This window comes from Muscardinus avellanarius (genome assembly GCF_963383645.1).
Source record: "Muscardinus avellanarius genome assembly, chromosome: 5".
Lineage (NCBI taxonomy): Eukaryota > Metazoa > Chordata > Mammalia > Rodentia > Gliridae > Muscardinus > Muscardinus avellanarius.
Window position 1 is genome coordinate 10,885,231 of NC_137790.1, and position 8,626 is coordinate 10,893,856.

The following is an 8,626-nucleotide window of genomic DNA, read 5'->3' on the forward strand; positions in this document are numbered from 1 at the left end:
TTTTTTTTCTTTTTTCTTTTTTTTTTTCTGTGGTGTTGGGGTGGAACCCTGAGTGGAACACAGGGCTATACTCCCAGGCCTATTTTATATTTTATTTAGAAACAGGGTGTCACTAAGTTACTGAGAGCCTCACTAAGTAGCTGAGGCTGGCTTCGAACCTGTGCGATCCTCCTGTCTCCACTTCCCAAGGGGGATTACAAGCATGTGCCACCACACCTGGCTATTGGCCAGTCTTTATTTGCTGGTTCCCTCTTTCATGTGTATATACCCCCTCCTTAACCCAATTGCCCCTCATTTGCTCTATGTGGCTCTAGCAAAGCTGAAACTACTCCCAGGTCAAATGTTGGAATAAGAACTAAGATGAATCCAACCCACATATCCCATCTCCCAAACTGTGGGTCCAGAATGGACACACAGACCTAAGCAGGCTGACCCAATCAGGATGAACAGGAGGGATTTAGTGGGGGATTCTGGAACACAAAGGAAAACATAGTATTCCTTTGCTCTTCATGGAGTGAAATGCAGATCTGAGAGAATTACCAGATCTGCTTTGCCATGAGGAAAGCCATTCTACAGGCAGAGCCCAACATACAAAGAGGAGATCAGAACAAGAAAACTACAAGCCAGGTGGGCGGCACATGCTTGTAATCCCAGTACTTGGGAGGCTGAGACAGGAGGATCACAGGTTTGTGGTCAACCTCAGCTACTTAGCCCTCCTCAACTTAGTGAAACCCTGTTTCAAAATAAAGAATAAAAAATAGGGCTGCAGGTGTGGCTCAGAAATAGAATGCCTCTGGGTTCCATCCCTAGTACTGAAGAAAAAAAAAAAGAATGAAAAAATGACAGAGACTAGAAACTGTGCTTAAAGCCTTAACTTACCACTAGGGTTTTCAGTGTGAGCCAACACATTCACTTTATTACATATATTGGAAGTGGGCTTTTTGTTTTTCACAACCATAACTATCCTGAATGATGCCACCATATACGTAGTTTCCCAAAGGAAGTGGGTCTTAGGAGTCTGAAAAGACAAGATAAGTGATATAGTTATGTGGAAGACTAGAATAGTTTCTTTCACCAAGATTTCTGCATCTAAAGGCTTTTTGTATTTGTAGAGATTTAGTATCCTGACCCCAAACACAGTTCATGAGATCCAAGGACATCTTCTACCTCACTGCTACTTGAACTAAATTTGCCCACTTTCGGGGGAGCTGGTTTGAGAGGCTTCCTAGTATGTGTTCTCAGATGGAAATTGGGTTCATGTAGGCTCTATTTAAGCAGTATTGGTCGAAAACTATCTCAAGTACAGCTGTGGGTCACTTAATGACAGGGACACATTCTGAGAAGTACATGACTCTGATTTTGTTATTGTGTGGACACCATAAAGTGTGCTCACATAAACCCACATGATCCAGGCCAAGCACTCCATGCAATCAAGAGACACAGTGAGCCCAGTGCAGTGGCAAATGCCTGTAATCCCAGTACCTGGGAGGCTGAGGCAGGAAGATTGCAGGTTCAAGGCCAGCCTCCACAATTAGCAAGATCCTCAACAATTTAACAAGTCACTGTTTCAAAATAAATAAAAAATGAAAACAGGGCTGGGGATGTCGTTCTGGAGGTAGAATGCCCCTGGATTCAATCCTATTACTGAGAATGAAAGGGAAGGGAGGAGAGAGATGATTGAGATAAACAGAGAGAGCGAGAGCGAGAGAGAGAGCGAGAGAGAGAGAGCGAGAGAGAGAGAGAGAGAGAGAGAATAAACAGGAGATGGATGTAGCTGCTGACAGAACACAGCATTCTGTTTTACAATAACATTTTTTGTAATAAGTAAAAAGGATATACTTTAAAACAATAGCAAAAAGTGTGATGTGATAAATCTATAGCATAGACATTCATTATCAAGTATTATGTGCTATTAATAACTACATACTAACTTTATACAACGGAGCACAGTAGAGTGGGTTGTTTATCCCAGCACCACCACACACAGGTGAGCGATGTGTTCTGCCATGATGTTGCAGTGCCATGATATCACAGCCTGCAGGAAGTTTTCATCTCCATTATCATTTTGTGGGAGCAGAATTGTATATGTGGCCTGTTGTGGGTGGAAATATAATGCAGTGTGTAACTGTTTTGTGGATATTTTGTGCAAAGTTCTCTAAATCTAAAATGTTAAGGCTCAAGGCAATTAGTCAAGGTCTTGACAAACTCTGCGACCTTGGAAAAATCAAGAAGGTGTGAGCAGCACAGCAATGATGTTCAGTTCAGAGCATGGGACAGAGATTTGAAAGTGCTGCCTTTCCTGGTGGAGACAGGGAGCGAGCTCTGGTTTCCAATATTCTCAACATCTTCTCTTTCTTTGTCCCTATAAATTTCCCCTAAGACTTGGGATAAAGGCCTCCTCTGAAATGGAAATTTCTAAAAATCAATGCAAAATAGATCAAGAATGACTTCCTCTGAGGCTCTGTGGCTGATATAGACCCAGGATTTGTACCAAAACCAAATCCAGGTGATTGAAACACATCTATTCTAAATAAAATTGAAATCAGCTCAATTGCATTATGATTTGATTTTCTGATGTGGCATAACTACCAAACTTAGAAAAGAGCTTACAAAGAAAATTTAGAAACCAAGAATCTATTAGCATTTATACCACCCAGAGTTTTGGGCTCTGACCCTTATTGTCTACACTTCTACTGGGGCAAAAGAATGCCAACGCACTGTTCAAAATAAGGGTAGAGTTCTGTTGACAGTAACAAAACTATTCAACCTAACTCACACACACATATAACTCTATCTATCATCTACCTACCTACCTACCTACCTTCTACCTAACTATATGATTTGGAGGCAGGCAGCTGAGGAGGCTCACAGAATCAAAGGGATATTAGCTCATTCAGTCCTTCAGAAGGACAGAAGTCTGAGCCCTCTCTCCATGACCTCAGCTGGAGAACTTTCTCTCTAGGATCCTTCCAACTTAGCCCCTTCTTCTGTCTCTTCCTGCCTCTGCTCAAATTTCAAGTTTCCCGGCCAGGGCATTGCTTTGGATCAGGCTGTAGCGGTGCTGGAGGTGGGGCCAGGGAGTACAGGCCTCTGATTGGTGGAGGCCCGGTCATGTGCTCCCTCATGTGCCCAGAGAGTGCTGTGATCTATAAAGAAAATGCTAATGAGATTAGTTGTTGCTCAGATGTCCACTCCTCTGTGAAACCTTTTGACCCCTAAGACAGAACTGGCCCTTCCCCGTTGTAACACTCCATAAACATTTGGGTGGATCAGAGAGAGCATATTTATTCAACAGAACTTCGCCAAGGATGGGAATGACAGTTGTTTGCCAAGTGCTTGAGACAGAAAGTGGGGCCAGAAGGAGTCATGAATACAGGTGGGGCCACACTAGAGGGGACAAGGAGAAGAATTTGCTTCTCTAGAGGAGAAGAAACAGAGGGAGATGTGGTTTGAGGATCATCAGGAGAGCAGAACACACTGAAAAAATGTCTTTCCTGTGACTTTACCACCTCTACTCCCAGCATGCTTGATTTTCTAGATGTTAGGAAACTTGTGGGATTAATTCTTGGAGTGATTATCTTGTAAATCAGCTAAGAGGCAGTGATATGTCCAGACAGATGCAGCTGGAATAGCAGGAGCAGGCACAGGTGAAGTAGTAGGGATGGACATGCTTTAGTCTTGGGTAGATCAGCTCAACACTCAGGAGGTAACAAAATCACGGAGAGGCTGTAAAGCTGATGCTGGGACCAGATTTAACCAAATCTGTGTAGAATAGGGGCAGGACTGAGGGGGGGAGGGGAGCGCTTGCAGGAGCACCTGAAAACTAAGTTCATCTAATCACATCATACTGTAAATATTTGGTCTGCAGTCTGTTTCCCCACCAAACCATGGGAATATTGTTTTAAGAATAAGGACAAGGTCACATTGATCTTGGTATTACCTACTCATTACAAAACACAGTAAATATTTGCAAGTGTGTGTTTTTTAAATTGCAATGCTCATTTTAAACTAATAAAAGTGAAAATAGAAGGACTTGGAAGGTACCAGGGGCTAAGTGCTGCCCTGGCATTACCTCTCATCCTCTGTGCCCCCAAGTACCAGAGTGTCTATCTGCACAAGAAGAACCAGAGAAAGACACTGCATAGTCATGTGAACAGAGGTCATTTCATATGTAGAATTGCTAAGCTGTGTTAGGGAAGGATCTATAAAGAGGCTAAGGGAACTCTAAGGAGTAGCCCATGGCTGAGTGACTAGGGAAGGACAAACTCTGAAAGGGCCTCGGTTCTCCATAGAAGACGTGGTTACAGCCAGTGGGGAGAGAAGTTCACAGGGTTGCCAAGCCCACAGCTAACCCACAATCACCAATTAATGGACAGCCCTAAATGGCCTCCCAAGGTCCAGGAGCACCAGGGCTGTGGTCATGTGACCAAAGAGAATGCTAGGAACCCTGTCGCTGGCAGATGGCTCATGGCTTAGTGTCTACAGCCTGATAGGCACCGTGCCGTGGTAGGAAGGTCACAGAAAATGGTCTTTCAGGACTGTATGAAGGACAGCATGAAGGCGACCCAGAGCACTGGGCTTATGCTATGGACTGCTTGAGCTCCCTCCGTCCATATGTCAAAGCTCCAGCTCCCAGTGTGAGGGTATTTGGAGGTGAGACCTTTGGAAAGAAGTTAAGTTTAGGAAAGTTCAGGAAAGTGAAGCTCCCAGAAAGGGATGAGTGTCCACTCTAGTTTGGATCTTGAGCCTCCCCCAAAGGCCCAGGGTTTATTTTTTAATTTTTTTTAAATTTATTTTTATTGGTGCATTGTAATCATATATCACATTGGAGTACAAGACTTGAGAGGATATACAAGCACACATCATCCAATTAGCCCTCATCCAGTCCCCATCCCATTCCCTCCCCCTCCCTCCATCCCATGCTTGTTTGGTGATTAACTTTGATACATTTGTTTATGTACCTCCTGCTTTTTAAAGAGGCTCCATCCTCCCCTATTCCATACCCTCTGATTGGTCACCTTAATTGCTTCACTATAGCTCGACCACTTCCTGTTGCCCCTTTCCTCCTAGTTATTGCTGATTAGGGGAAGCATCTGGTTTTAATTTTCTGCGATATTTCTCTGTGCATGCCGCGTTACAAATACCGATCCCATTCTTGACGGCCCCAGTTGTGGCCTGGCTACCCGGTGGACTGATCCAGACCTCGCTAGCTCAAGCAGCGGCCTTGCCTCATGGGAGGCCCCAATTCTGGTCTCGCTGGCCTAACCCCTCAGCTGCCTCCGATCCCGGCCTTGGAGGCCCCAGCACCGGCCTTCCTCACGGCAGGCTCCGATGCTGGCCGATGGCCCCAGCATCGGCCTAACTCCTCGGCAGGCTCCGATCCCGGCCTCGGAGGCCTCAATAGCGACCTTGCCTCACAGAAGGCTCCGATGCCGGATGCTGGCCCCGGCACTGGCCTAACCCCTCGGCAGGCTCCGATCCCGGCCTCGGATGCCTCAATAGCAAGGCCCAGGGTTTAAAGGCCTGGTCTCTGGGGAGGCGCTATTGAGAAGAAGTGCAGCCTTTGAGAGGTGGGGCTCAAGTCACTGGGGATGTGTCCTTAAGGGTTTTGTTCTGCCATGAGCTTACGCAATGATTAGCTATTTTGCCACAGGCTCAAGGTAACAGGGCCAAATGATCATATGCTGAAATATCCAAAACAGTGACCCATGTAAACCTTTACTCTTTATAAGTTTATTATTAAGTCAGGTATCTGTTATAGTGACTGAAAGCTGACTTATACAGTGACCTTTTAAGAAGAGACACAGGAACACTTTCTCACTCCCATGAGAGGGCCCAAGAAGATAGCCATCTGTGAACCAAGAGGCAGCCTCACCACACACAGAATCTTCTGACACTTTGATCTCTGACTTTCAGTATCCAGAACCATGAGAAATAAGTGTGTATTGTCTAAGTCACTCACTCTCAAGTATTCTGTTACAACAAAAGTAAAAAGACACCCAAGATGAATTATGGAAAAGAAATAGCACAGGACCCTTGGTTAAAGGAAGCCAGACAGAGGTTTTTAGACTCTTGCAATAGGGGAGAGAGACTCAAATGTAGATTGAGTTCAAATCCAACTAAGACAAAAGGTAATGAGAGACTAGAGAGAGAATGAAAAAGCTGGGCCCAGTGGCACATGCTTGTATTCTAAGTCCTTGGGAGACAGAGATAGGAGGATCACAGGTTCTTTTTGAGACTCTATTTTAGAATTTAAAAAAAGGTATAGGAGGTATAGGTCAGTGGGAAAATGCCTCTGGGTTCCATACCCAGTATGAGAGGGAGGGAGAGAGAGAGAAGAAGAAAAGAAGAGAGGGAGGGACCAGAGGCTGTGTGGAACTGAGAGGTTGCAGAGGGGTTAAGCAGAGGAATACTAAAAATGGTTTGGCAAGATGGATCAGGACCATGTATGCTGAGTGTGGCAGCAATGTGTTGACCTGGGCACAGACTCATCACCAGGCTTGGGGCCACCTTTAAGGATGCAGCCTAGTGCACAGTGTTCAGGAGAGCCTCTGTGCCCTGTGGAGCCCAGCTCAGGAGCATCTCACTGGCAGGACAGATATGACCTGGGCAGTGTAATGTCTAGGGCAGTCAGGCAAATTGAGAAATTGGGGCACTGGGAGCCTGCTGGGGAGCAGAGTGGCGTATGGCTCGTGCTGTGTGGGGTCTGTGTCTGGAGGGCTATGGGAAACCATCCACCAAGCCTCACTGTGATAGAAAATAGTGTTGTCACCTCCTGCATCTGTTCACCAGCTCTGGTGCTCCCAGGGCCCAGAGGGCCGCTCCTTGCCACCTGGTGACAGCTCTGGTTACCCCACAAACTTCTTTAGCCAGCTGTACAACTACGTCTTCTCCAGTGATGTCTACATCTCCACGTTGGGCGGGGTGCCCCCTTTTAAGTCTATCCTCCCCTCCTCCATAGGCCTGGGTACCTGTAGAGTAGTTTGATAATTCATTGCACTAAACTTCTGTTGCCCACTGAGTGCTTACTAATTCCTGATTTTACCTAGATGAATCCAAAGTGCAACCTGAAAAGAGGTCAAGGCCAAGCAAACTTGGAACTGGTAGGCAGAGTCAAGTTTGAAAGGATTCTAGACAAAGAGGTTACCAGGAGCCTTTACTGTCACATGCCATGAAAAACCTGAAACCCTGGGACACCGTTTTCACAGAGCGTCACAAGGGATCAGTGTTCAGCTTGTCACACACGCCATTGCAGTGAAACATGCGTCGTGGAGACCAAGAGCCAGAGCCTGCATATATGGAGACTCCACTCTTTAAATTTATTTAGAAAAACTATAGACACGTCGATCAATAAACTAGTATTAAAACCTAATTGGTATGTGATTCTATTCTACATTTCATAGCCTGTCAAAACATAAGACAACTTCCCTGCCTCTAGGTAGAGGACAGTCTGGAGATGATAAATCACACAGTATTAAATACAATTACAAGTGTTAAGCAGGAGTTGCCATAGGCAGTTTTATAGAACTTACTATAAAACTGGCGGGTGATGAGTCCTCAGGGATCCGGAGGGGGTGAGGCCACATATTTAGTTGTATTGAGGATGCCCATGCTTCCCAAGCAATGACTTATCACCCACTTTCTGTTCCCTTTCTGTTATGAAATATATGTTTGTGTCCCCCTAAATTTGAAGCTCTGTCTCCCAATGTGACTGTATTTAAAGATAGGACCTAGGAGGAGAAATTAAGGTTAAACAAGGTCATAAAGATGGAGTTCCAATCCAATAGGCCTGGTGTTCTTATAGGAAAACTGGTATCATTATAGGAAGAGACACCAGGGAACTCCCCATTTTGACCCTGTCCATCCTCATCCCAATGTGAGGACTCAAAAGGTGGTCACTTGCAAGCCAGGAAGAAAGTCCTCGCCAGGGACCAAGCAGATCCGGCACCTTGACCTTGAGCCTCCAAAGTCATGAGAACACAAATATCTGCGTTTCAGCCACAGCCAGAGGCATTTTGCTCTGGCAGCCTGAGCTGGGGAAGATGCCCCCACCTTCTTTCCTGAGCGCTCTCTCTCTCTCTCTCTATCTCTATCGCTATCTCTCTCTCTATCTCTCTCGCTCTCTCTCCCCCGCACCCCCCGTCCAACAGGTCTCCGGATGGCCTGGATGACCCAGCCTGCCCCCTTTCTCACAGGGAGTTCTCAGAATAACTGGCGCATTGCTGAGGAAGCAGTATCTAAAGAGGAAAAACGGTGGGAATATCCTGGGCTCTATCCCCACCCTTCCTAGAACAGGAGGCCCTGAAATGCTTTAGCCCAGCAAGTCCATTACCTACCAGGTAGAAAACCCAGGGTGACGTGTGCTTCTGGGGACTCTCAGATATGGCACAGAGTGGGCCCAGCACAGGCAAGCTGCATCCATCCTGAGTTGTAAAGAGCTTGCTAGGGCTTAGAATTAAAACGTCCCCAGGCCCCAAGCTTTGCAATGGAGGTGGAGCCCTGGGCGTGCAGTGGAGTAAGGCATATGTGTGTGTGTCCTGGTTACACTCAGTGGCAGCTTGTCTCTCTGACCCTTTGGCTCTCTCTCCTCCCTACCATGATGTCCTAAAGACCTTGACTTCTGCTT